The sequence below is a fragment of the Sturnira hondurensis genome, unplaced genomic scaffold (genome assembly GCF_014824575.4).
Source record: "Sturnira hondurensis isolate 20B ecotype Veracruz unplaced genomic scaffold, ASM1482457v3 Scaffold0010128, whole genome shotgun sequence".
Lineage (NCBI taxonomy): Eukaryota > Metazoa > Chordata > Mammalia > Chiroptera > Phyllostomidae > Sturnira > Sturnira hondurensis.
This window is the reverse complement of record NW_028082759.1, coordinates 28,635,171-28,660,715: the sequence shown is the minus strand read 5'-3', so window position 1 is coordinate 28,660,715 and position 25,545 is coordinate 28,635,171. Positions and strand designations below refer to the sequence as shown.

At 46.3% G+C, this 25,545-nt stretch overlaps 1 non-coding gene across 1 annotated transcript; it reads right to left on the bottom strand.

Annotated features, from left to right (window-relative positions):
- Nucleotides 1–15,107: 15,107 nt before the first annotated feature.
- LOC118995650 (small nucleolar RNA SNORA31) lies at nt 15,108–15,237 on the bottom strand. Its single transcript, XR_005068344.1, has one exon. It is a non-coding gene; the product is annotated as a small nucleolar RNA SNORA31 (small nucleolar RNA).
- Between the last annotated feature and the right edge of the window lie 10,308 nt (nt 15,238–25,545).

Here is a 25,545-nt window from a genome sequence, read left to right as displayed (position 1 = left end):
TATTCACGTTTTCATACACAGGAAATGGAGGTTGCCGTGGCCGGGTGTCTGTTGGTTGGAGCTCTGTCCCGTACACTGAAAGGCTACGGGTTCAGTCCCCAGTTGGGGTGCATATGGGCCGCACCTGATTGACGTTTCTCTCTCACATCAATGTTTCTCTTTCTCTCTCTCCCTTCCTCTCTTTTGCTTTCTCTCCCTTCCTCTCTAAAAAAATAATAAAAACATATGCTAGGGTGAGGATTTTAAAAAAAGAAATTGAGGCTTATTTTATAAGTGGCACATCTGAAACTCCAGTTTCAGGACTCTTCCTCCACATGGTGACCAGCCCTGCAGAAATGATGTGTGTATGTGACTAATGAAAGGCAGGCTTCCCATGAACGCTCACATACAAGAGCGCTCTGCCAAGAGCTTTGCATTGTTGGGCTGCTATATTTTGTTGTTAACAATGACAACAACAGGTACTAAGAGAATGCCTCCTCTAAGTCTGAGGCTGTGCATGTGTTTTCATTAATTAATTAATTTTGAGAGTACATTTATTGCAGCTGGGGACAGCGAAACAAGGAAGTGCTCAGAGCAGAAGCAGCGGCAGGAGAGCGTAGGCGGGGCTGCTTCGGCTCACCAGAAAGCCAGAGAAAGGGGGTCTTGGAGGCAGGTTCCGGGGGTTAGCTCGGGACCTGTTAACCACTGCTCACTGCTCCCCTGGTTGCAAGTCCTGTGGGAACCCTTAGGGTTTAGGAGGTGCACCCCTGTGGCGGAAGACAGGCATGGGTGTGCTCCCAGGAGGTAGAGCATGTTGTGTTGATGCTAGACATTTGCTGATTCACTCTCAGGCCCCACGTCCACCCATTTTCTTGGCTATTCTTGGCTCCAGGAACTATAGTCATCCCTTGATATTCGCAGGGCATTGATTCTAGAGACCCCTCCACCCCACCCCCGGGACACCAAAATTTGCAGATGCTCAAGTCCTTCACATCGGATGGCATAGCATTTGCATGCGACCTACCTCTGCATGCAGACTGCAGCAGGGCATGGCAACACATCACTTCATTCACACGGATTTGGTGTAGTGCTTGGCGTGTGGCAAATTCAAGTTTTGCTTTTAGACATTTCCTGGAATTTTTTCCCCAAATATTGTTGCTCTGCCGTTGGTTGAATTCATAGATGCAAAACCTGTGGATACAGGGGGCTGACTACATACTTCCCAGGTTATCCTGTCTGCTCACTCCTACCTCTTCTGGTCAGAGAGGCCCTGGCAGGAGGGGGGCCTGCAGGGGGTGGGGAGGCCTTCTCCCCATTCCCCGTCTCTCTTTTGTGGTGTCTCTGAATCCAGCAGCAGCTAATCTTTCTCTGTGGCGATAGCTCTCCTGCCGCCCGTGGAGGGTCCTGGCTGCCGTTAGCCACCCTGACTTCTTTACAGCCACCTCCTTCCTCTGTCCTTTCAGCAGCCAGTATCCACACGGCCTCTTTATTCTGTTTGGCTCCTCAGCTTTTCCATCTCCTGTGGAATCAAATCCCTGCCCTGAAAGACCTGGAGTGGCTTTGTTTCACGACCAGACTACGCCGCTCCACTGCGATATTGAACCTTCCCGACGTCCCTGGGAGGAGCTTGTAAACATTTACAGAGAAGGATATTGAGGCTCAGTGCAGGCAAGTGACGTGCCCAAGCTGATACCGTCCCTGTTCCCTGTACAGGGATTTTGGGACTCAAATCCAACAACATCCAGGTGACAAGGGACACTGACAGGGCCAGGCCTTGGTGCCTGTTTGTGCCTCTGTGCACCATCCCATGTAGCACTCTTCTCAGTTACTGGTGAGGAAATGGAGTTCAGAAATGTGCTAAATGTGCAGAGCTACTGAGTAGCAGAGAGGGGATTCGAACCCTGGTCTCTCTGCCTCCAAGCCCTTTCCTTCTACTATTCCTCATGCTTCCCAAAAGTCAGTGCGCAGCACAGCCTTGGTGGTGGGGTGAAATATCATTTCCAGGCCCCGCCCTCAGTAAAACCATTACAGTAGGTTTTGGAAGGGGCCCAGGAATACCCACTTTGCACAACTGTCCTAAGTGATGCTGAGGTGGTGAGCCACATGAGGCCAGCCGTGCTTATCTCCTTCTACCTGTGACACCTGTGTGTCCTCTTGTGCCTCTCTCACTGGTCTCAGTTTCCCTATTTGTAAAGCAAGAGTTTGAACTAGATAATCTCCAAGGTCATTCCAGGTCTCTGCTGAGTCTCCTAAACCTGTGTGCTGCAGGAGAGCAGGCATATAGAGTCACGACCCCAAGGGGACCACTGCTGTGCGAATGAGCCCCCCCGGGGTTCCACGAGGGCTAGGAGTCCCAGCTTTCTCATGGACTCCCCGGCCTGTGAGACTCAACGGGAACCCTGTGGCTTGAGAGTAAAGGAAAGCCCTGTTTATTGCTTTGCAGTAGTTGGCAAACTGGCACGTTAAAAAGGAAGTGAATTGTGGGGCAAGGAGTTTAATTCAGGAAAATATTTGAAGACCTCAGTGTTTGCTCTGAGAGGTCATTAAATAGGTTTTGTTCCCACACCCTCTGGAAAAATGATGCTTCATTAAAATGGCAACATGAGGTGTGGTGAAATGGTGAAATTGGGAACACTAAAAAGACACATTCACTAGATTCCACTTAAAATGTAAAAGGAGTGTAAAGAAAACAAATGGACATTTTCTTGAGGCAGCTGAGCAACACAAAACACAGGCATCTTTGTTTCCTTCTTGAAAACTTCCACAATGCCTTCTCCTTTCTTCCTCTTAGCTAATCTGTACTTCTAAGAGGTGTTGAGTTTCGGCCAAACTTTCTGCTCCACTCGCATCAAAGCCTGCCTCCCTGTGAATAGCCAGCTCTCACCTACCGATCCGATCCGCTTACCCACTGCTACCCAGCGGCCGGCCACAGGTCATGCCCATAATTAGCTCACGGACAGAATTTCCAGGCGGGCTCAGGAGCATCCGTTGCAGGGATGAATAGAAAGTCCGTGTGTGGGAACACGCTGTGGCCCCTCTGACCTAGCCACCACATATCTGTCTGTGGGACGCCTCCTTAGTTCCCCGAGCTCCCCGTGGCCTGGCCCCATCTTGGGTTGGGAGAACAGGTTGTGCTGGTTACCACACCAATTCAGAGGGGGTCCAATGCCCCACCAGTGGGAAGGCACGCAGAGTCTGTTTCTGTTGTTACATTGCCTTCCTGTGTAGTTCCACCTGTGTTTCGGTTCCAGGTCGGGGGTTTGTACCACTGGAGGTCATGTGCTATGGACACTTAACAACAAATAGGGTACAGAGAGGACCTTTTATGCGTGCTGTAAAGTGCTGATTTTTCGTGTTTCAGCCTTTCAACTATAATATGACAAATACTCCAGAATTATTAGCTTATAATGAATGAGGATAAAACACTTTGAAAATACAAGGTAATGTAAATATGAAATCCTTGTTGGCTCCTTACCAATAACCTTTCTTAAGTCCTATTTGACTTCCTGTTCTCTCCTGACCGGGTTTTGTTTTGTTTTTTCCCCTGCAGCTGCTCCAGGTGTTTCTGCTTCCCTTTCCCCATCCCAAAGCCAGTCCCTGCGGCTTCTGCTTCCTGATGCTTTAGAAAGAGCAGAGCCTGGGAAACTGAATTCAGTGCCAACATAAATTTGGGCAGTTCTGGGGCCTTTATATTGTATATTGATCCCTGTGCCTGCTATCTTTACCCACACCTGTTATCTGGAACCACCACTGCAAAAGCCTAGTGAAGTCCAAGCAGCATCTGGTGTATGCTTCCCCCTCGTGGTCCTTTGTTGTACTACAGCCAGCTCCCAGAGTGTAAAATGACACTCTAGTTTCTTCTGTTGTACAATATGGACGCCTCAAGCTTTGCAGTATCAAAGGTAGAGTAGGGGGGAAAAAAAGGTAGATTAGGGCAGTAAAAGCGTAGATAGAACTTTTCTTATGGGATTGAGGACAGAAGTTTTACTGTGGGAGCCATTTATTCTTTATCTTGTAATAAGTATAAACTACGCCAAAAGAAAAATAACACATTTAATGGATTTAAATGCGTTTTGAGAGTTAGGAATTAAAATTATATTTGTTGAATTCATTTTGAACTTTTCCAAAGCTTTTTTGGAGTTCCATCTCATTTTCTTACCTTTTGCAATAGTTCGAGGGGAAGAGGACGATGTATTTTTCATTTCCATTTTACTTGACAAGGAATCCAGGAGCGAGGTCAACAGTCCCTGCACAGTCAGCAGCAAACTCAGGACACTGGGTCATAAATTAGAAGTCAGGTGTGGGGCAGGGAGATCTGGGGGCGACCTGGAGAGCTTTAATCTAGGATTAGTGGCTTTGCACCCTCTACGTTTTTCTCATTCCCGTCACAGCACACTAGGAGTGTTTCTGCTCAGCTGTGTGCTCTGTGTTAGGCATTTCAAATATGTTTCTGGAAGTTGTCAGGCCTGAAGGCAAAATTCAATGTTTGCAGTAAATAAAGTACTAAAATTAAATCAGCTATTAAGAGAATGGATTATTTCCAAGTCACACAGCCATATTGGCTGAGTGTTGAATTCAGCACTGGTGCCAGCCTGCCGTACACCAGAGTTTCAGATTCCCGGGCATGGAGAATCACACTGAAGAAGGCACCGAGTCTGCCGAGTGGGCTCTCAAAAAGGAGTTGATGGAGATGCCAGAGCAGGGTCTGGCATTTGCCGGGATGGAAGCCCCACTGGATCAGTTCCCAGAGAGGCGAATGCTGCAGAGACAGGCGGCATCTGAAGCTAGACCCCCAGCGTTTCGCCCACAGTGGGCTTCAAGCAGTACTTGTGCCTTAAACTGAAGGGGCCGTCATATGGAGGCTCTCTCCCCTGCTCTCGAAGCCCCTGTTAGGGCTGCATTTCTCTGCGCCCCTCCCATCCATATGGTGAAGTCCTACCCTGCCTGTACCTGAAAAGATGACTTTCTTTGGATATAGGGCCTTTATTTTTTATTTTAAATTATTTGGATATAAAGCCTTTAAAGAGGTAATTAGGTTAAAGTGAGGTCACTAGGGCAGTGCTTCGTCCAGTGCGACTGGTGTTTTTGTAAGAAGAGGAGATTAGGACGGGGAGGGAAGACCCTGTGTGAACAGAGCAAGAAGCTGCCCTTGGCAAGCCCAGGAGAGAGACCTCAGAAGAAACCAACCCTGCTGATGCCTTGATCTCAGACTTCCCGTGTCCACACCTGTGGGGAAGTCAATTTATGTTGTTGAAGCCGCCCAGCCTGTGGTTCTTTGTTATGGCAGCTGCAGCAGTCTAAAACAGTCTCCTTGTGCCCTGGCCAGGCAGCTCAGTAGGTTAGAGCGTCATCCCAACAGGACAAGGTTGCAGGTTTGATCCCCAGTCAGAGCACAAACAAGAACCAACCAAGGAGTGCATCAGTAAGTGGGACAACAAATTGATGTCCCTCTCCCTTTCTCTAGTATCAATTTTAGAAAGTTCCTTTTGAATTTAGAGAATATCACCGGATGGCCCCTCCACTCAGTATTGACACCTACCTGTGAACACCAGGAGAAGCCATTCTGTAAGAAACTAAAACATCTTGCAAATACAACCAGAAAAGTAACTTGTGAAGTAGCATCTGGTTCGAATGACATTCAGTATCACGTGCTAGAAAAGATATATTGACATAATTTCTGGAGAAAACCCCAAATGCATGCCTAAAATATGTACACCACAGCTATTATTGAATATAAATCTTTTATTCTCTTTGGCTCTGTGGTATTCTACGGAAGGAATCCAAGTAGTGCGAAAAATGTCCTCGAGTCTAAATAAATCTTAGATCCAATATTTTTGGAACCAAGACACAAAATTATCAATTGTTACAAGAAAAAAATATTAGCTTTTGTTACCTTTACTTTTTTCTTAGCTCTTCTGAAGTATCTGGTGTTTGGCTTATAGGTTCTTTGGCATTCTTATATTTGATGAAACGGTACAAAAGATTTAGTAAAAAAGGAACCTAAAGACGAAAGACTTGGAAGCCAGCAAATGCAAGGTGTGCTGAATTGCAGGGAATCCTCAGTGGTGGTGATGGGGCTGATGCGGGTGATTAGCCAACCTTTCCGGAGCCTCTCCCTCGGCACAGACGCTAAATTGGTGCATGGCACGTTTTACTTAGGTTTCACAGAAACACTAGCGGATAAGGCAACGGCAACAAGGCCGCAGTTCAAATTTGGCCGGCGTTCTCATGCGGCTGTGAGATCTTGAGCAAACTTCTCTCTGTGACTCAGTCTTCCCATTTGCAATAGGTCGTCAACACACCTAAAGTGCTTGAAGTAGTGCCTGGCCCAGATCAAGGCTTCGGTAAGAGCAGACTGCTAGTATTTTCCTTAGCACCTTCAAATGAAGAAACGAAGGTCAGTGGAGATGGTAAGCAGTTTTCTCAATACCTCGGATACCACTGTGAAAGGGGAATCCAGGCGGGCGCACCCCGCCACGGCATCCCCCAGGCTCCCCAGCGCCTCCTGTTGGGTCATACTATCCTTTGCAGGTACTGGTAACCCTATTCCTGCTGAGTCTCGTGAGGATGATTTCTGTATGTGTGACACACGCTTCTTTACCCCTAAACACCTCAGTGTGTGTTTTTTACAAACAAGGACAGCCTCTTACAGAACCAGAGTTCAAGGATCAAAATTAGGAAATCAACATGAATATACCACCATCTGATCTGTAGACCTTACTCAGATTCTGCCAGCTGTTTCACTAACGTGATTTACAGGAAGAGAAAATTCTTCCTGGTCCAGGGTCCAACCCAGGGTTCGCTTAGTTGTCAGGTCTCTTTAGTCTCTTTCATCTGGAACACCCCTCAGCCTTTCGTTGTTGTTGCTGTTGTTGTCTCTCCTGACTGCGACACTTCTCCAGTACAGGCTTTAGCTGTAGATTTTCTCTCAGTCTGAAAACAGATTTGTTCTTATTGCGCCTTGTCTGGGGACACAGTAACTTTACATAAAAGAATGAAAAAAAAGGTGGAGATAGGTGAGACATCATAACAAACACCAGGTGGGAATATTTTGAGACTGATGGGTCTTCTGAAAACACTTAACTTGAGCTGTGCGGGTGAATGTCGCAGGAAAGTTGTTCACTGTCAGTCTCGGTGAGTCAGTTGTCTCCTGTGTAAGACTGTGGGCTCGCTGTGCACGGTCTTTCACGTTCTGTCCAGTTCTGGACTCTTCGACAGTAGCATGGAATTCTGATGCGCTAGCATGGAATTCTGATGCGCTGTTGGTGACACCGTTTCCATGCTTTCTTTGTGTAAGAGTTCCCAGACTGGCTTCCTCACCTGCTCTCAACAACTGTTCAATTCTCTCTTCCTCTGACCTTTACAATTTTTATTCCGCCTGCTTCACATTCTCCCTTGCCTGTTTTGACTGTGCTTCTGCCATGTGGCTGCTGTTGGAACTTGGGAAATGCCTCCTATGCTAGGACCGTGATTCCAGAATATTTCCCCCGTAGAGGCAACTCAGCTCCTGGGGAACGACATTGTGCCAGAACACTGCTTCCCGTGGCTGCCCTGGGTGGTTGTAGCTTATTCTTCCCAAGAAACTCATTGCTGTGTACATACACCGGCAGGAACCGAACCCCCTGCTGGATGGCCATGTAGACAAGGAGTTGGTCTCAATGCCATTGTTCCCTGGGTGGCAGTCCCCAGGCACACTTTCTAGTTGTTATTTCCAAGGGGCTCTGTTTGCTCCATGTTTGTTTTGTGGGGTTAAAAAGACAGAGAGGCAGAAGGCCCATTAGAATGTTTGAGTTTGCAAGTATGAGAGAATAATGATGCTAAAAAAGGATGACATTTTGCCAACAATTACACAGTGAGCGTGCAAAGTTTCTAGTTGCTGTTGAAATGGCAAGGAGTTGACTATCCTCTTGGAGAGTGAGGAGGATGGGGGCCTAGGTAAAAGGGGAGGATTCAGTTCCAGGAAGCCACTTCCACCTGAGAGTTATGGGACCAGTGGAGCTAGAACAGTTTGCTCTGTACAAAGCATTTTCAAGTATCCATCCATCCATCCATCCATCCGCCCTTCCCTCCATTACTTATTTATTCAGCAAGGCGCAGCTTCCATTCCCAGCCCTCAGAGGGCAGGGGTGGAAAGAGGAAACTCTCAGCCCATTCAGTGGGGCAGGCATCGCACAGTGTGACTGCCATGCACAGGATGTCGGGGGCACAGAAGATGGACCGAGTCAGGACACGCATGAGGATTGGGAACATTTAGCCTGGATGTTGCAGAATGTGTAGGAGTTTGCTACGCTGTGGATGAGAGGCAAGAGAGCATTTCAGATACGTGCCAAGGCCCAGAGCTACATATGAGAAGTGACCTTGTGAGGCCCAGGGAGGCAGAGCCTGGGTGTGTGACTGGCACCGTGGGTATTTGCAGCCACCCACATCTGACTGGGCAGAACCAGCTCAGTAAAATCAGAAAGTGGAGCCCCCTAAGCCCCCTCGGTGTCCCTTCCTGTGTCTTCTTGGGCTTCTTCCTTGTATCGTCCGAGGGAAGGGGCTCAGAGGGTATTTGTGTAATTTAAGAGGAAAACAAATAACAGTTTGAGAGGGTTGTTCTCACCCAGGCTGCCCCTCACAATCTCCACGGGATGTTTCTGAGATTGACCTGGTCAGAGCTGATGACCAGAAGCCCCGGGAGCTCAGCAACCTGGGGTGGGCCCAGGACTCATCTCTCTCCACAGGGTTTCCCGGGTGTGTCCTTGTTTAAGAGCATCTGTTTTGTGTATTTCTTTCTTTTTCCTTTTTTAAAAATGTATTTATTAGTAAGTTTTCAATAAAAGATTGATAGAGTCTTTTTATTATTTATTTAGTTATTTATTTCTAGAGGGGGGCAGGGAAGGAGAAAGAGAGGAAGACAAATACTGATGTGAGAGAGAAACGTTTATCAGTTGCCTCCCACACACGACCCTACTGGGGACCAAACCCACAACCCAGATATGCACCCTGACTGGGAATCGGACTGGTGGCCTTTCCCTTTACAGGACAATGCTCAACCAGCTGAACCACACTGGTCAGGACTGTTCTGTGTGTTTCCTCTACGAGGAGTCTGCCTCTGCCTAAAGGGGGAGAGGACCCTGGGTGCTGCACACCCTCTCTGATGACAGGACCTGGGGACTGTTTCGCAGTGACCACGCCTGCTGTGTATGTGAACTCTGGTGAGGGGAAGGTCAGCCGGTGTTCCCAGGAGGCCGGCTCCATTTCAGGACAAATAAGATTTTCTAATCTGCTTTAGAGTCTGAGAGTTTATACCATATTCCTTTGCTGATTTTTTAATAATCAGATTTATCGTCAAGTTAGAGGCTGGGAGGAGGTGCGTCGAGAGCTTCTGGGACGCTGGCAACGCTCAATTTCTTGACCAAATGCTGATTACATAGGTGTGTCTATGTTGTAAAAATCCATTGTGCTGCTCATTTACCATGTACACTTTTTAGCCAATACATGATATCTTCCTAAATAGTTGACTTAAAAACAAATGAGTACGTTTCGAGTTGAAACTGTAATGTAGTGAATGTGGAGACTGTCTTCCCTGTGCCCGGAGCCCCGGGGGTGGGCGGCCTCCCAGCTCCCACCGTGGCTCTGCTTCCCGGGGAGGACACGGGTCAGGGCTGAGGCAGGGCCACAGAGTCACCTGTGTGCACAAGGCTCCGAGGGCTGTGGGAATGGCGGTCTTGGATTTCCTGACTTTTGTGCGTTGATGGTTTCGCTCACAGACTCTCATTAACCCACTTTGGCGGAGTGAATGAAACCATTGGCGACGCTGATTGTTCTCTAGCCTGAGTGGAAGCTGCTAACGAAGGCAGGAATTCCCAGGCTCTCCCAGGCCAGTGTGCAGAAACACTGCGGAGCCTTCTCCTCCTCTCCGTCCATCTGCAGGCCAAGGGTGCACTGGTCAGAGCAGACTCTGAATTGAGCTTTGTGCAAGTCTGGAAAGATACCCAAAATCGTGTGACGGGGGAAAGTGGCAGAGGCGGTGGTAGTGGCATCTGCAAAGCTAATCCCTATCTGCTACAGAATGCGTGTGGGCATGCTTTAGGAGAACAATTCGCCCGGCATAAAATGGGGCTTTTGACATCAGCTGCAACCCCGGGCTGCTTACAATGAGAGGCCTGTTTGTCAGAGGGACACTGTTTGACCAAGTGGAAACCAGAGGCTGGCCCTGGCCACCTGCACCGAGGATCTTTGCAGAAGCACTTTCCTGTGACTGCTGCACCGAAGCACACGGCCTTGCAGAGAAAGCAACGGCAACAAGAAATTCACATTTCAAAATTGTGAACTTTTAAGTGTGTGTGCTGAAAAGCATTATATACATATTCTTCCACTTTATTAGCAAGCAAGCCTGAAAAAGTATCTTTTAGCTCTGAGGTCAATAATGATAATGGCTTTTCCCTTATGCTGGGTAGCCATGTCCTACCAAGGTTATGATCACACTTTATGAAAATGAAGTTCATTAAAGCCCTGAAAAATCAGGTGAGGCAGGCAGGTGATCACAATCGCCACTACTTGGCAGGGGAAACACCAAGGCTCCAGGGGAACAATGACTAACGACCAAGGTCAAGTGCAGGTGGGAGGTGGGGCTGATCTCTGATTCTGTCTTCCAGCCTCTGGCACTGGGGAAGGACTCAAAAAGCCTGTGCCGACTTTTCCTGGCAGGCTTGTCATTCCCAGCCAGAATGCAGGTGGCAAGATTGTGATTTCCTGGCGTAACCTTCAGTGCTTCAGTGATCATCTCCGTCGGCGCCAGGAACCAGCTGAATGTCACAGTGCAACTCCAAGGCTTAAGCGATGCCTGCCGAGGTGTGCATGGCAGCCTCTCATTCATTAGTGGTGTTGGAAAGAAATCTCTGATACCTGACTGGGTACCTCTGGATTTTCACAGCTGTGGCTTCTAAGAGATCTGGGAGGGAGGTTGTTTTCAAAGTGCCTTTCAGGAAGTGTCACCACCCGAGATTGGAGTTTCCACTCTGTTCCATAGACTGTCTTGCAAGATTCTGTGCTCAGAAAACCAGGCTTTCAAGAAAAATCAGTTTCTATTTTCTTACAACTCAGTTTAGCAAGTTGCCCTCATACAACCTTCCCGTCTCCTCCCCTTTATTGGACATAGTCCTCACAAAGGGTTTCACGTCGGATGTTGAAGACCGTGGAAGACACCCTGCAAAGACAACTGCTTGACGGGGTGCTGGTGAGTTGTGGTGGGACTTGGGGAGCCGGAAGTTCCCTCCAGTCTGAGAGGTTATGACCCCGGAATTAATTAGTTCCTACTCATAAAATGAAATGATGATAACTATCATTTACTGAACACTTTCTGTGTTCTGGACTCTGTGCTGAGATCTTAACATCATTATTCTGAATTTTAACAAAACCCTTGCCAATATGATCTCTATTTACAAATGAAGAAATGAGGACTTAGAGAAGTTAAACACTTGTATAGTGGCACAGATTGAAGATTTAGGAAGTGGTGGTCACCTAAAAATTGATTCCAGATCAGGCTAATAATTCCACGCTCTAAATCTGCAACTTAACCAGAATGAAATGTAGACACTGTGTGGTTGATGTCTTCTCCAATTAGCTCGTGATCTATGGCTCTCAGGGCGGCCAGGACTGACCCTCTTGTCAGACTCAGTGTTGAAATCAGGGAGGAAAACCTCCAGCTAAGACGAGGGGTGTCCTGGCCCATGAGATCACCTGTAGGTAGACCAGATAGCTGCAAGAGTCCTGTTTTCCTACCAATTAGAGATCCATTCATTGTAAACAGTACAAATTCCCTGCAGAGAGAATACATTAATTGTTGCCCATTAATGCTGTTGTGTGGATCAGTGTAATCCAGCAAATGCCCTGAAGGAAGCAGCTCAAGGTCCACGAGTCCAGACCAACCCCAAGGTGGGCGCCCGGAGAGCAGCACTGGGGAGCTTTGAGCACGACTGTCTCAGTGCTTGCGTGTAGCCCCTGCTCAGCAGAGAGGTGTTGGCTTGGCCACACACCGTCTCGCTTTCCAGTGGGCTGGAAGCACAATGTCTATGAGAAAAAATTCTCAAAATTCAGACCTGTGTATATGGAGGAGATATATACTGTAAAATTACAATTTATTTTTTAAATATGGTCTGTGGAGTCAGACATGTATATTTATATATAGAGACATATATATGTGTGTGTGTGTGTGTGTGTGTGTGTAAGTATATATTAAATACTTATATATACATATTCACAAAAGGAGATAACTAATAGACCCTCTCTGCCTGGAAAGTCTCTAGTCATGTCATATGAAAAATAGACACATTTATTGAGGAAGATACAAGAAACATTGTACATAGGACAATGATACCTTAGTCCCCTTCAAAGCAGACACGTCGGGACCTTACATAGTTCTCCTAACATCTCTTCCACTGTTCAAATCACTGCAAAATTCTCTGTTGGAATCACCACCAGCTGCCTCATTGTATTTTCCAGAATCTCCTGCATTAAAATCTCGGACACAGTAGTTTTTGGAATCCCCAGATCAGTTACTACTTCCTGCACCGTCTGTCTCTGATCTTTGTCGATTGCAGCCTGTACACATTCAACATTCTCAGGTGCTCTGCTTGTTGCAGGCCTTCCAGAATGTGGATGGCTTTCAACAGATTCTTGACCATCTTTGAAGTGTTTGTGCCACACTTTTATTGGTACTGCACTCATTGAGTTGTCCCCTAGAACCTTCTGAATCATCTGAATAGTTTCCACTTAGGAATGTTCAAGCTTAACACAAATTTTGATCCATATTCATTGCTATTCTTGCTCAGTCATTTGGATATGACGGCCACACAGTACACGTGCTCACTCAACTAGCATCTACCACCCCTATTGACCAGTACAGTGAAGTCATCATTGTTCACACATGCACATTCCAGTCCATTCTCCTTGGCTGCCAGGTTACATGATGTCACACAAACTATTCTCATTATATTAACAATGGCTGGACTTTTTCTGGACAGACCTCATATATAGGATGGTACAAAAGTAGGTTTATAATTATGAGTCAAAACAAAGAGTTAATTGTATATTATTATTTATTAATTATTGTATTATTTTCCATGTAAACAGTTATATATTTCTGTATAGCTCTATATCTATATATCTCTATCTACATGTATATCTATCTATTCGCTTTTAGTAGAAAACTTATCCTTACAATACAACCCTAAGGGGACCTTATTTCTCATCTGGTCTGTGGCTAATTGTATTACCAAGTAGCTCTTCCTCTCTTTTCAGTGGGGTACAGGCATGGAAGCTGTCTACAGCAACGACTGTTAACACAAATGTTTCATGGTGTCGAAAGTCAAAGTCACCTCTCTTCCACAGTCGGCCCTTCCATAATCAAGGCATCTTTGTCATAAAGGTGGTGTGAATAACAACGAGGTAGCCTGAAGCCATGTGACACACGCAAGTGCAATCTCATACTCATGATGAAAAATGCGATATTTTAGAATAACTCGAGTTTTTCAGTTTGTTTTAAGTTTGGAATTAAAATGCTCTCAGCAGCAAAAAAGAAAGAAAGAAAAAGAAAAAGTGCTTTATTACGTGTGTCAGGGTACTGAGATAAAGTAAATATCAGATATTACAGGAAAATATGCTTCATCTCATCACTCAGTGCCCATTAAAAATCAATACCCAGTACAGATTTCATCTATGAAGCTGATATTTTTCCAGATTTTATGAGGACTTTTCAAATTTGATGTTTCCAAAAACACTGATGACGCCTAGTGAGGAAAGTGCCTGGCCCGTCTGGGATGAGGTTGGTCTGAGCACCCCGTGGGGCCACACAGCGGGCAGGATGCTGGCAAAGTGTTCTTCTTTTTTAATTTTAATTTTAATTTTAGAGAGACGGGAAGGGGTCGGGGAGAGAGAGGGAAAGAAACATCATCGTGAGAGAGGAATGTGGATCGGTTTGCTGGAAGACATGCCAACCAACTGAGCCACACTGGCCAGGGCCTGACAAAATGCTTAACCGCTCGGGCCCTACAGCCTCTGCAAGGATGTCACCGAGGCCCTGCCAGTCTGGCAAAATGAAGAAAGCTGACTTTGATCTAGACCTTTCTCACCTATGTTTTATCATTTGAAAGGTGCTATAAAAATTTCAACTGGGTATGTTGGGAAGTGAGGTGAGAGCTATTCCACTTTTAATATCTATGAAGTATTCCTTCCTTCCTTCCTCTCCCTCCCTCCTTCCTTCCTCTCCCTCCCTCCTTCCATCCCTCCCTCCCCCCTTCCTTCCTTCCAACAAACAAGAAGAGCACAGCAAAGAATTATTTTGGAAAATATCACCAGTGGAAAGTGCTCCCCATTAAATGGGGAAGGGACCAAATGAGGGAAGCAGGGCAGCCCAGCTGGGTGCACACCCCTTCCCCACACCAGCCCGTGTCTTCGAGGGGTGCCCTGCCCATCAGTGGGCCTCCTCAGCGGCCTCCTCAGCGAGGCTCAGGCAGTGGCCAGCCCTTTCGGGAGGACATGTGCTCTGAGGCCAGTGCAGGTAGGAGCTCAGTGATTCCAGCTTCTGCCCTGGATCTCCAAAGTCGTCTACAGCTATTGCTTTCCCCTTATTCTTTATGCCATGTGAGTCTAGGCTGCTTTCCTGATCCCTGCTATTGCCTCAGTGCATAGAAGGGGAAAAATGCTGGAGGAGAAGTCAACTCCTCAGTCAACCAATACATCCGTCTCGGTTTCATATAATAACACATCTGGTGCAAGAGAGGCTGCCTCTACGATAGGATTCTGAAGGTGTTATATTTGAAATTTAGTCACCAATCCATGCGTTTTCAACACACACTTCACCCAAACATCTGTTCTGCATCTTCAATGTCACAATGTTTTTGTCCTATTATGTCTTAGTGATTATCTTGTTAAAGTAATAGCGTACATTTGCTGAAGTCCTTTTAGAGCTGGCTGGATGAGTAAACCCTGAATGAGTGAGAAGGTGCACACTTCTGCTTACAGTTGTGTCACGTCAGACTGAACCAAGCCCTGAATCAAACTTCTCCAGCTACCCCATCTCAATTCTAATGATTTCTTTCCTTTCCTCCCTGTTTTTCTTTTTTCTTTTTCTTTCTCCAGGCTGCAGACGTAGTCCCCTGTTCAATGTGGACTGCCACAAAGACAGACAGAAAGCACAGGGATGTTTTTCTTTCACATCCTAATGCAAAGCCAAAGAACAGCATTAGATGGTTCAAGATCTATCAGTGGATGTAACATTCCCTGTTTTTCCTCATCATCCTGCTAGTCGCACAAGTAGAACATTAGGAGACCCATCGCTCATTCATTCATTCGTCTGTTTGTTTTTCTAATCAACAGGTATTCATTGAACACAAACTAGGCACTGAAACTAGGCACCGTTCTGGGAATACAACAGTGAACACAACTGAAATTAAAAAATCTCTGCCTTCTTGTAGATTATAGATCAGTTGGGTAGAGTCAATAACTATGATAAGTAAATTTGATACTGAGTAGTGATATATCTCCACATGGCCTTCCCCAGGTCTTCTCTTTTGTCTCTTACATGGACGCTCGTTATTGGGTTGAGGGCCCACCAGCTAACCCAAACGACCTCATCGCAAGATCCATGATTTAGTTACATCTGCAAGGACCCTCTTCCAAACAAGGGCATAATTACAGATTCCAGAGATGGAAGCATGTCTGTCTTTTTTTTTTTTAGCTGCTATTCAATTGTATTTTTCTTATACAGAAGACCTGTCTGAAATGGCAACATTTGAACAAACACCTAACCGAGGCAAAGGAGGGAAGTGCGCAGATTTCTAGGGCAGCACATTCCAGTGGGCAGGGTAAGCGTGAAGGCCTTGCCCATGCGGCTCAAGGAATGGACAGGCCAGGGAGAACAGATGGAAGGGGTGTAGGCAGAGACAAGTTCTGTTCGAGCATGACAGTGAGGTGGGAACGATGGTTGCTTGACCCACAGTGGTTGCTGCAAAAGGGGTTGGATTCTGAATATGGTTTGATATCACAGATGGGATTTGCTCCGGAATCAGATGAGGGTTAGAGGGGGAAAAGGACTCCAGGATGACTCCAAGTTTTTGGCCTGAGCCACCGGGAAAAGTGAAGTTGACGTTTGCTGACATGAGGAAGATGGAGTGTCAGGAGCTTAGATGTGGACAGCTGCGCTATGGAGCCCCAGGTGTGGAGGTGGCTTCTAGCCACCCAGAGTCAGGCAGGCCGGCAGCGGGATACACCAGACTGGCAGACAGGGGAGGCTGGGGCTGGGGATTTAAGTTTGGACGTGGAGCATAGAGAAGATCTTCAGCCATGAGTCTGAGTGGAAGGCCAAATGTAGGGCGGAAAGAGTTGGTCCAGGGCCTGGGCTCCAATGCTTAGAGGTCCAGGAAATGAGGAACCAACAGCGTCTGAGGAGAAGAGGCAGGTGGAGAGTCAGACAGTGTGAGGTGTGGAAGGCAAGTAAAGAAAGTGTTTTATTCTCTGCTTGTTCTTCCATCTCCTCAGATGCATCCTTTGATGTAGCTGTTTCTCCCTTTTAATCATTCCTTGTTACTCTCCTGGTCTTCCTGTTCTCACTGTCTTCCTCATTTCATCGGCTTACACTGGGGTGATTGTGCTAGAAGCAGTTTGTGGTTTCAGACCCCCACTTCATCCATCACAGATGTACTAGTCCCTCCCCTTGCTCAGACCCAGGGCTGAATGGTGGGATCAGGGTCCCTTATGACCGCCTGAGGTGGGGAAGAAAGTCCAAGTGTAATTTGTGGACCAGTCAGCTTGGAACAGGGTACAAGCTAAGTCTGGACTGCTGAAAGACAGAGGTGAGGGGAAATCTAAGGGTTAATGAGTTGGGTGCATCTAATCACCTAATTCGGGAGTAAGGAGAATGGCCTGAGGCACATGGGTTCATGAGCCGTGGCAGGTGCAGTCAGAGGACTGCAAGGAGAAAGGTGGGAGACGCAGGTATTCGGAAGAAGCAGGTGGATGGGCACCAAGTGCAAAGGGCCTGTTTCTTCTGTGAGAGCCTCCCAGGTAGCATCCACCATGCATGAGGCACTCTAGAGACAAGTATGGAAGGGCTCACTCACCGGAAGCCAACCAAGCTCATTGGTGACCACCCAGTCCTGGCCACATGGTCTGTGGATGGAGTAGCCCCCGTGGCAGGAATGGTGGCAGTGTGTGAGCCCGTCAGCAGGGCTCCCACTCACCAAGGCTGCTGTACTGCAAGTGTCCAACCGAGACCAGTGCTGAGCCCTGTATGGCACCGCCTCTCCCACCGCCCCCCCCCCCGCCGGGGGCAGGTGAAGCACAGTACACGGGGGGGGGGGGGGCACTTGTGTCACAGTTCAACTGCCCGCCCATCTCCCCATCCCAGGGCCCCGTGCCCAATGCTGCCTCCTTCACTCCCTCCGAGGGTCTTTACTGAGAACACTCCCCATTTAACGTCCTACATGCAAATACATATCTGGCCCAGGACAGGAAGAGATGCAAAAGCGAGAGGAAAAATAGAAAATGAGAAAAATGAACATCCGATATGTCACTGATTAACATACAAAATATTGCGTCTTTTCTCTCTGCGTCTCTGTACCACACACCTGCATGTGCCATTTTTATTTCATTGCATGTTTTTCAAAACATCCACTAGGTGGAGACCTTGCATCAAGTTTGCCGCAAATGATGAGGCCCTGCCAGCCAGTCCAGGGAGCTGCGTTTATTTATTTATACCATTATTGAAATGATGGGTTCTAACAGACAATGAAGTGCATTTACGGCTCTTCTTAGTGTCCTAAGCTTTTCAGACGTTATAGACCTGAACACATTATAGAGAATTACATTTCTCTTGTGATTGACTGTTACTATGGATGTTTTTTGTAGGAAAAGATTAACTATGTGAGGACAAGGCTCAAATTTCTGCATAATCATTTTTGTTGGATACTGCCTCTCCGGTAATTTATTACAATTTATTCTAAGCTCTTTTACATTTGCAAGATGATTTTTATTTTGAATTTCTGGAAGTGAGGATTGATTGAAAGATAACTACAGATTAAGAAAATAATTTCATTCATTAAAAAAACCTTCTCCATGCATGTGATTTTTTACCCTTCAATTTCCAAACACCGGGCAAAGAACTTTCTTCTCATATGCATTGTTATTCTTGCTGATTGTTGAGAAAGTTTTATTGAGGTCACAGAAGGTAGGTGCATAGAATTTAGTATGCCTCGTTCTCGGGTGCAGCTGGGAGCAATAGGAATGAGGCTGAATTCAGCGGCCAGCCAGCCCCACCACGGCCATGGGAGGGAGCATTGCATCAGGAAGTCTGGCTGGCTCTGGGTGTGGGAGCTTGTCTCCTGCCGCCCCGAGTCAAGAGCCATGGAGGGCATGTTTTTTACATCCCATCCGTTTGAGGATGCTGATCTGCTAAATGAGCGTTGGCCACACCCAACACTCCATTTCTGAAGCTGGCTCCAATCCATCCTTTCTACAAAGCGGGGTGAAGACAGGTGGCCTTTACAACACCCCTCATTTTCCTGGTCCTGGCCTGGCTGGTCCACAGGCCAGCATGCCCTCCCTAAAAGAGTCTGTGGTCTCTCTCTGCGTGCATCTTAAAGTAGGAATTAGCAAACTACCGCCTGATGGTCAAATGCAGCCCACTACTGGGTTTTTACAGCTGACATTTTTGATCGATTTGATGATAGGGAATATTGCCTCTGAACTGCAATTACGTAAAATATTGTTCTCCTCTCCCCCTGCCAAATCCCATTCTTCTCGTGAACAGACCTGTATTACAGAAATTGTACTCGATGATATTTTGAATTTTATCAATGAAAAGTTATAGGCGTTTGTTTTCTCTCTTGTGATATAAGTGACTGGATAGTATTTCGGACCTTGTCCCTTGACCTGCAGAGCCTAAAATATTTACTATCTGGCCTTTGCCTAGAACAAGTTTACTGACTCTGGCTTTAGAGGGCCTATTAACTTTTTACACCTTCTAAAATGATACATCAGATTGCCTGTGAGGCATGTGATTTTTGCTGGAGAGAGGATACCTGGCTTTCTTTGATCTGAAAGGTGACCTGTGATCACCAAAATGTTAAGAATCGCCAGCCTCACTGGATGAGTCCTACCCATTGCTGATAACAGTGAGAGCTTTCAGTGTTGTTTGGGGCCAGTGTATAAAGAATGATCAAAACATTGTCCATAAAAAATTCAAGGCAACTAAGTAGGGGTGAATTGAGTTGTTAAAATTTGAGAGTGATTCTTTAGTTATAATCACAGAGTTTATTATTTTTGTGGGAAATAATATATAGGTCCTTAGCAAGTTATTGTTTAATCAACTTTGTGCCATAAGGTAAGAACATAGGGCCCCCTTTTTTGATGCGCCTGAGAAAAGCAGAGTGCCTGGCACTGCATAGGCTTTTAGTTTGGGTTCGTGACTGAATGACCCACACGAACACGATTAACGGTATATTTGAAAATGGGTCACTGTCAAATGCCCATAGTAATCAGAGTTATGAAATCAGCTATTCGTAAGAATTTTAAGCTAACCGAATCAGGACAGTACCTATAAGGAGTGAGGTTATAAATAATGTTATTTGGCACTTTCTGTATTTCGTAGAGCCCACTCTGCTATAATGACGGTAAGACTAAGGAACTAATACCTTTTAGAGAATAGAGATGGCCAGAGAGCATTCTGGCAATTCGTAGCGATTCCTTAGAATGCAAATTTGATGCTCTGGTGCCATTCAGTTAGAATTTCTGGAAGGCCAAGTCTATTTCAGCCGTTTCAGATGCCATCCACGTGAGTATTCACATCTGCTCCATGAGTGTTGGCCACGCACAGCACCCTCTTTGTTTCTGGAGCTGGTTCCAATTCATCTTTTCTTCAAAGGTGGGTGGAGACACATGGCGTTTACAACACCCATCATTGAAAAAAACCCAGGGGCAGAAAGGAAAACAGAGATGCAACCGGTACCTGGAATCAAAGCCAGTGTGTTCTTGTCCAAGCAACCGGGGATGTGCTGTCTCAGGGGACTGTACTTTTGTCTCCCACAGAACACTGGCTCTAGTTTATCAAAAGGGGGAGTTACACATCTCCTTTGACTGAACCCTTTGTGTCAACGTGGGTTCTGGCAAATGTCTCCTAGGGCCTAGCTGAGTGGTTTAGGCGCAACATCGCCGCCTGTTCCAGTTTAAGAAACTCTCACGAGACTGCATGAAGGCAGAGAGTCCACAGAGGGTTCCAATGCTCTAATCTGAGTTCTACTCTGGGAAGTCCTTTCTAATCCTCTTGAATCCTGCTGTGGCCAGCAGTGTCGGGAAGGGCAGCAAGAGCAAAAGCCGCAGGATACAGATTTAATTCAATCGAGCAAACATTTACTGAGCGCCTCTCGAGTGCCAGACACTGGGCCAGGTTCTGGAGATGGGAAGATTCATAGGACATGATTCCAGAACTCAAAGGGGTCACGGTTTACAGGGAGAGATGCACACCCACATGAATAATAAAACAGAAGAGGGGAGCAGAGGGTGCGCATCACCGAAGGGATAACGCGGATGTGTCTTCCCTGGTAAAGAGATGTCAACAGGTAGAGAGGGGGCGGATGGGCACCCAGGGCAGAGGAAGCGACATAGGCAAAGTTAAGAAGCTATCAAAGTCTGTGGTATTTGGGGTGGAAGTTGAAAGGTTTCATCTTAAGGAGAGGTGAGAGAAAAGCCTAACAGTGTGCATCGGGGCCTAGCTGTTGATTCATTCATTTGCTGTTGGAGATGGAATAGCAGAGATAAATAAATCCCTGCCCCTGAGGAGCTTACCTTTGAGGGAGAAAACAGGTAATAAATACAAAAACCAGGCTGATTATGTAGTGTGCATGTTAGCTTGCTAGGGCTGCAATAACAAAGTACCACAAATTGGCTGGACCAGAAGTTCAAGATCGAAGTGTCAGCAGGGTCGCTTCCTCTGGAGGGCCTTGAGGCAGAATCTGTTTGCAGGCCTCCCCACCGCCTTCTGGTGTTAACAAACAAACACATCATTCTGATTTCTGCCCTCGTCTCCACACGGCATTCTTCCTGTGCATGCCTCTGTGTCCAAGTTTCTTCTTCTCATTTGGACCAGATGTATTGAATGAAGGCCCACCCTAATGACCTCCTCTGAACCAGGCCGTCGGCAAAGACCCTTTTTCCTGAAGAGTTACGTTCACAGGTACTGGGGATTAGGACTTTAACATCTGTCTTGGGGACATGCTTCCACCCACAAAAGTATGTAAGAGAGTCTCATAATGCTTTCCGGCATAAAGCAGCGTAGTGTGTTGGGGAGGGCACCTGTGTATGAGGCAGGGGAGGGGGAGGGGTGGCATCTTCAATAAGGTGATTCAAGGTGTGACTCACTGCGGAGGAGGCATTTGAATAAAACCTGAGGGAGGTGAGGGACTGAGCCTCTGGATGGAGGGAAAACCCGTGCAGATGAGTTAGAGCATGGCGGGGGCGGGGGGGGGGGGGGGGCGGTCTGAGGCGTGGGGAGGAGGCCGGTGAGGCTGGAGTTGGGTGAGATGAGGTGGGTGACCATGAGTTCCCGGAGTCCTCTGCCATCAGGAGGACTCTGACTGTGGGACCGCTGGGCAGTTTGAACAGAAGAGTGACATGATCCAACGTGGGCTTTCGGGTTGCTGTGCAGAGATGGTGTGGGGGTGGGGCCAGGTGGGCTTGTGAAATGGCTTAGGGGTAGACTGTAAGGGTCCAGGTGACAGGCAGAGGTTGCTTGAACTCCGGTGGTGAGAAATTTAGAAATACCGAGTGTAAGCTACTTTTGTTTGGCACGTGAAGGTGGAGATGGGGAGGGAAGCCGAGGTCGGCTCTGGGCTTAGACAGACCTGAGCTACACTCACCTAGGCCATTTCGTCGTTTTCACAGAGACGGGCCTCTCTTTTATGAAGTCACGGACTTCCATACGCAGCAGGACGCTCCAAGAGCGTTTTCAGTCATACATTTTCTGTATTCTTCTAGGCGCATCGCTATTTCTTCCCACTCCTACCAGTCTGAAGACACAGACGTTTGATGATAAGCCATCATGTGCTGTGGACTCTCTCTCTTCTTAAAAATGGAAGACAGACCCAGAGGTAAGCAACTCAATAGGATCTAGACATTCTGTGCTTGCTTGTTTTGGGTTGGCACAAACCAGAGCAGTGACTTTCCTCACTGAGGTGGCGGGCTTTGCCACGTGTGTGCCGTGGGGACGTACTCTACTAGGTGCAAGGTAAAGACAATCAGAGTGACTCCGGGGTCGACATAACCCCAATTTACTTGTGTGCCAAGTTCCGAATCCTTTCTTTTCCTTCCTTCTGTAACTGTCCTAGTTCAGGCCCGAATCTCTTCTCCTGGGATATTATTCCAGTGGTTTCCTCAATGATTTTCCTACTTCTGATCTTTCATCATTTCCTTCTAAACTATTTGTACATTTATTTCCATAATGTTCCCCCTAAAATATGAAACTCATGATAGACATCATTTCCTGCTCCCTCTTGAAACCCCTCAATGACCCACATGGTCTCACAGAAGCCTGTGTTCTCTGTCCTGGCCCGCAAAGCTATTCCCACTCTGGCCCAGATGCGGTTTTTCAACTTCTCCAGCCCCTGCTCTGGACCTCGGATTCCAGGCCTCACTGGAATCCTTGTCTCACTGCACTAGTGCTTTCCTCCCACCCTTCCAGTCTGTGCCGAGAAGAAAACTTTCATCCAGAGTGATGATCATGATTTACTATCCAGCATTTTTGTCTGTGTTGTTCACTCTTGTGGAATAATCAAAGGGCCTGGATTTCTAGGCCAGCAAGACCTGGGTGGCTCTGAAAATGATCAGCTGTGTGACTCTGATCGGCTACCTGACCTCTCTGATCGGAGACTCAACGTCCTCATCTGTATAATGGAGATCATGACATCCACCCGGCAGGACTGTTGTCGAGGTAGAGACAGCTCAGCACCACACTTAGAAGAAGCACTCAGTGAGTGGTGACTACGATGAATATATTCAAGTTTGGAGCACGGGGGAAAAAAGTCGGGAGTTGGACTTCCAGGAGTTGTGGAGGTCTGTGGAAGCTGTGGGCCATTTACAATTTCCTGGGCAGATGGAGAAAGTGTAGAGAAGAAGACAATGACCCAGGACAGAACATGCACGATTAATTGATATTAGGCTTTAGTCTAACACATGCTCACACCTCACCAACTCAAATTCTACTCATTTAGATTTTATGACACTGCAGAGAAAACTGGGTTGCAACGGACTTCCGTGCTATTTATGAGAATGTTAATAGGGAGAACATGATTCAGAGCTCTTAATGGGGGCCTGTGTAACCTACTTACACAAGTCACCTAAAATTACGTTGGTATCAGTTTTGCAAGATTCACTTATACTGAGGTACTGTGTTACTTTAAATGCTTTAGAGATATAAACTTAGAATCTTGGAGCTGGAAAGGACATAGACACCATTAGCATATGCCCCTGGTGTTGAAGATGAGAAGAGAGAGGAATAAAAAGGTCAGCTGACTTGTACAAACCCACACATAATAAACAGCAAAACTGTGATGAGAATTCAGGCCACCTGACTCCTGAAGAGCGTTCCTCTGAATATGCGAGACATTAAAAGTGATCAGTGTTTTTTTTTAGACTATACCTGGTTAGCCAATAGTACTTAAAAAAAATTTTATGGCAATTAAGGAAGTGCTACATGCAAATGACCATGTAATGCAGACTTACTCTTCCTTCATGCTGGTGCACCCAGTGAGGCTCTGGAATGGGCTGTAGGGATCTGGCCCATGTGCTTGGCTGGAGTTGTGGCAGGGAGAGCCGCACAGTGGGCAATATCCTGTTGGCATCATCCCTCTGAACTAATGTTCTTCATTTTTAAAAAATTGGCCTCTAAATACTCACTTTTACTTACTGGGCCTTAATTAGGACCATGATGAGCTTAGATTTGTTGTGCAGAGCAGATTTTTTGAATGCTGCAGACTGGCTGGCTTAGCCACTTCGTCTCAGCTAAGATCAAAAGCATTTCGTAAGCAATTCAGCATCCTCCTCTTGTAATCTGATAGCAGAGAACTCTGGTCAATGTATTTTCAGGGTCACGCCTTTTCAGCCTTTCTTACTGGCCGAAACACGACCACGTGCACATTCATCTCATTGGTGGTGTCCTGTGAAAAGTTAGCTAAGGCACATGATCTCAAAAGGTAAATAGCTGATGTAGGTCACTGTTGGCTATAACCTTTTTTTTTTTTTTTTGGCCAAGAGTTTCCAGTCCCCAGANAAAAAATTGGCCTCTAAATACTCACTTTTACTTACTGGGCCTTAATTAGGACCATGATGAGCTTAGATTTGTTGTGCAGAGCAGATTTTTTGAATGCTGCAGACTGGCTGGCTTAGCCACTTCGTCTCAGCTAAGATCAAAAGCATTTCGTAAGCAATTCAGCATCCTCCTCTTGTAATCTGATAGCAGAGAACTCTGGTCAATGTATTTTCAGGGTCACGCCTTTTCAGCCTTTCTTACTGGCCGAAACACGACCACGTGCACATTCATCTCATTGGTGGTGTCCTGTGAAAAGTTAGCTAAGGCACATGATCTCAAAAGGTAAATAGCTGATGTAGGTCATTGCTGGCTATAACCTTTTTTTTTTTTTTTTGGCCAAGAGTTTCTAGTCCCCAGAATCCCTATTATCTAACTTCAGGAGAATCTGAAAACAAGGAAATGTCATGTGATTCATTTTCAAGATGTCCATGTATTTCTTTGACTTAAACATGTGTACCCTTAAGAACATTGCCCCAGAACATCAAGACAAAATAAATCAGTGTATTAATTACTTGAATATTTAACTGTAATAAGATAAATAACAGTTGAAAGCGGCTGCAGCTGATGGAAAGAAAACAAACGGAAGCCACCAGTATTATCCCACTGTGGAAGGTTATAAACAAGGCTGGACTTATGTACAGTAAGAAATGGGTAAAAATGGACACTTCCGAACTCTGCAAACCTTATGACTGCAGTTACACACTCCATTCTTCTTTCTACTTGGGTTTGAAGGAAATGATGTCTCACCCCTTTACCATCCGAGATATCCACAGCTTTATATTTTCTTCTTTGCCTTCTCCTTGGCATTCTTTTTGGAATTAATAATTATGATGGGAAAAGAAGTGTAGAACAGACTTAAATATTATATTAAATCAAAATTGTATACTCTTTATATAGTATATTTTACGTATGATATAGACTATATATTTAGTTTAAGTTAAATATTAGGTTAAATACTATATACTCTGTCTCTTTTTTGGCCAGAAACATAAAGAATATTAAAAGGACAGTGTCATGAATCTACTGAATTCACAGTTTTATGGACTGATCCAGACTTGGGCACGCGGGTGGGTGGCGATGGGATGCTCGGATGCCCTGTGCCCAGCTCCCGCGCTCAGGATTTCTAACACCTGTGTTGTGGTGCATGGAGGGAAATCCAAGTCCTTCTCCCTGAAAGCTATTTCTCAGGCAGGATTGTAACTTTCAGGCAACGATGGAACTAGCTA